Source organism: Triticum dicoccoides, chromosome 4A (genome assembly GCF_002162155.2).
Source record: "Triticum dicoccoides isolate Atlit2015 ecotype Zavitan chromosome 4A, WEW_v2.0, whole genome shotgun sequence".
NCBI classification, from domain to species: domain Eukaryota; kingdom Viridiplantae; phylum Streptophyta; class Magnoliopsida; order Poales; family Poaceae; genus Triticum; species Triticum dicoccoides.
The window spans coordinates 743,061,890-743,066,031 of record NC_041386.1 but is presented as its reverse complement, the minus strand read 5'-3'; positions in this window follow the sequence as shown (position 1 = coordinate 743,066,031).

Here is a 4,142-nt window from a genome sequence, read left to right as displayed (position 1 = left end):
TAACCGTACTTTATTAGATATGGTGCGATCTATGATGTCTCTTACCGATCTACCACTATTGTTTTGGGGTTATGCATTAGAGACAGTTGCATTCACGTTAAATAGGGCACCATCAAAATCCGTTGAGACGACGCCTTATGAACTGTGGTTTGGCAAGAAACCAAAGTTGTCGTTTCTTAAAGTTTGGGGCTATGATGCTTATGTGAAAAAGTTTCATCCTGATAAGCTCAAACCCAAATCGGAGAAATGTGTCTTCATAGGATACCCAAAGGAGACAGTTGGGTACACCTTCTATCATAGATCCGAAAGGCAAGACATTTGTTGCTAAGAATGGATCCTTTCTAGAGAAGGAGTTTCTCTCGAAAGAAGTGAGTGGGAGAAAAGTACAACTTGATAAGGTAATTGTACCTTCTCCCGAATTGGAAAGTAGTTCATCACAGAAATCAGTTCCAGTGATGCCTACACCGATTAGTGAGGAAGTTAATGATGATAATCATGAAACTTCAGATCAAGTTACTACCGAACCTCGTAGGTCAACCAGAATAAGATCCGCACCAGAGTGGTACGGTAATCATGTTCTGGAGGTCATGTTACTTGACCATGAGGAACCTACGAACTATGAGGAAGCGATGATGAGCCCAGATTCCGCAAAATGGCTTGAGGCCATGAAATCTGAGATGGGATCCATGTATGATAACAAAGTATGGACTTTAATTGACTTGCCCAATGATCGGCGAGCCATTGAGATTAAATGGATCTTCAAGAGGAAGACGGACGCTGATAATAGTGTTACTATCTACAAAGCTAGAATTGTCGCAAAAGGTTTTTGACAAGTTCAAGGTGTTGACTACGATGAGAATTTCTCACTCGTATCTATGCTTAAGTCTGTCCAAATCATGTTAGCAATTGCCACATTTTATGAAATCTGGCAAATGGATAAACAAAACTGCATTCCTTAATAGATTTATTAAAGAAGAGTTGTATATGATGCAACCAGAAGGTTTTGTCAATCCTAAAGGTGCTAACAAAATATGCAAGCTACAGCGATCCATCTATGGACTGGTGCAAGCATCTCGGAGTTGGAATATACGCTTTGATAAGTTGATCAAAACATATAGTTTTATACGGACTTGTAGTGAAGCCTGTATTAACAATAAAGTGAGTGGGAGCACTACAGCCTATCTGATAAGTATATGTGAGTGACATATTGTTGATCAGAAATGATGTAGAATTTCTCTAGAAAGCATAAAGAAGTGTTTGAAAGGAGTTCTTTAAAAAAAGATCTCAGTAAAGCTACTTACATATTGAGCGTCAAGATCTAGTGAGATAGATCAAGACGCTTGATAAGATTTTCAATGAGTACATACCTTGACAAGATTTTGAAGTAGTTCAAAATGGAACAGTCAAAGAAAGAGTTCTTGCCTGTGTTACAAAGGTGTGAAATTGAGTAAGACTCAAATCCCGACCACGGCAGAAAATAGAAAGAGAATGAAAGTCATTCCCTATGCATCAGTCATAGGTTCTATAAAAGTATGCCATGCTATGGACCAGACCTATTGTATACTCTGCCCTGGTTTGGCAAGGGAGTACAATAGTGATCTAGGAGTAGATCATTGGACATTGGTCAAAATTATCCTTAGTGGAATAAGGATATGTTTCTCGATTATGGAGGTGACAAAAGGTTCGTCGTAAAGGGTTACGTCGATACAAGTTTTGGCACTGATCCAGATGACTCTAAGTCTTAATCCGGATACATATTGAAAGTGGGAGCAATTAGCTAGAGTAGCTCCGTGCAGAGCATTGTAGACATAGAATATTTGCAAAATACATACGGCTCTGAATGTGACAGACCCATTGGCTAAACTTCTCTCACAAGCAAAACATGATCATACCTTAGTACTCTTTGGGTGTTAATCACATAGCGATGTGAACTAGATTATTGACTCTAGTAAACCCTTTGGGTGTTGATCACATGACGATGTGAACTATGGGTATTAATCACATACTGATGTGAATATTGGTGTTAAATCACATGGCGATGTGAAATAGATTATTGACTCTAGTGCAAGTGGGAGACTGAAGGAAATATGCCCTAGAGGCAATAATAAAGTTATTATTTATTTCCTTATATCATGATAAATGTTTATTATTCATGCTAAAATTTTATTAACCAGAAACATAATACATGTGTGAATACATAGACAAACAGAGTGTCACTAGTATGCCTCTACTTGACTAGCTCGTGAATCAAAGATGGTTAAGTTTCCTAACCATAGACATGAGTTGTCATTTGATTAACGGGGTCACATCATTAGGAGAATGATGTGATTGACTTGACCCATTCCGTTAGCTTAGCACTTGATTGTTTAGTATGTTGCTATTGCTTTCTTCATGACTTATACATGTTCCTATGACTATGAGATTATGTAACTCCCGCTTACCGGAGGAACACTTTGTGTGCTACTAAACGTCACAACGTAACTGGGTGATTATAAAGGTGCTCTACAGGTGTCTCCGAAGGTACTTGTTGAGTTGACGTATTTCAAGATTAGGATTTGTCACTCCGATTGTCGGAGAGGGTATCTCTGGGCCCTCTCGGTAATGCATATCACTATAAGCCTTGCAAGCAATGTAGCTAATGAGTTAGTTACGAGATAATGCATTATGTAATGAGTAAAGAGACTTGCCGGTAACGAGATTGAACTAGGTATTGGATACCGACGATCGAATCTCGGGCAAGTAACATACCGATGACAAAGGGAACAACGTATGTTGTTATGCGGTTTGACCGATAAAGATCTTCGTAGAATATGTAGGAGCCAATATGAGCATCCAGGTTCCGCTATTGGTTATTGACAGGAAACGTGTCACGGTCATGTCTACATAGTTCTCGAACCCGTAGGGTCCGCACGCTTAAGGTTTCGATGACAGTTATATTATGAGTTTATGAGTTTTGATGTACCGAAGGAGTTCGGAGTCCCGGATGAGATCGGGGACATGACGAGGAGTCTCGAAATAGTCGAGATGTAAAGATCGATATATTGGACGACTATATTCGGACATCGGAAATGTTCCGAGTGATTCGGGTATTTTCGGGAGTCCAGACACACTCGCACGCGCTCGCGGCACTTTCAAAATATTATTTTATAAGTGGCATAAAAATGTTCTCGGAATGGGGTGAAAGTTGGTGTGCGGTCTTTTTATAGTGTAGGTAGACCGCCTGTCAAGTTTCATAGCATTCGGAGCTCTTTTGATAGCCCAACCGTTAAACATATAGCGGTACCGCTGCCGGTACCTTCGTCAGACGTTTCGGTCTCCGAAACTGCCGCCGGGCTGCACTTCTCTTTTCTCCCCTCAGCCCAAGGCCTCCAACACAGCCCAAGTCCAGCCCACTAAACCCCCCTCCGACCGGAACCATTCGATTGCGATCGTAGGGCTCCGAAAACCCCTCTCCTAGCCCCTACCTATTTAAACACCCTCCCATGCCATTTTTGGAACCCTAACCCCCCTCCACCTACCTCTAACCTCCTCCTCGGGATCCCCGCAGCCGCCAGCCACCTTCCCCATCGTTTTCCACGCCGACCCACCCCACCTCCGCCACTTGTCACTGCCCCAATCGCCATCACCGCCGCAGCCGCCGCCCTCGGCCAATCCTGTCACGCCAAGTGGCCTCCCCGCGCGCCTGCGTCCACTCCCACCGCCGCGGCCCTCCCGGCCTAGATCGGGCTTTCCCTGGGCCGCATCTGGCCCCCCCCCAAGCCCGCACGCTGCCCAGCCGCACCCGAGCTCGGCTCCCACCACCGCCGCACCTCGCCGAAGGTCACATCAGCCACGCCTCGGCCTTCCCGCACTCTGTGTCATCCTCATCATCAGCCGGAGCCCCGCCGGAGCTTCTCGTCGCCGCCTTGTGCCGCGACCCCGTCGGAGCTCGCCTCCGCGTGCCACTGGATCGGCCGCCGCCGCCCTGGAGTGTGCCGGCGCCACGACCTCATCCACGTAGCCGGAGCTCCGCGCTGACCCCGCCCACGTCCACCTCCGGGCCGGATCTGGCGAGATCCGGCCGGATCCGCCCCGTTCCGCACCTGCCGGCGACCTCCAATCGGGCAACCCTGGCAGCGCTGCCGCTCCGCCGTCTACATGCC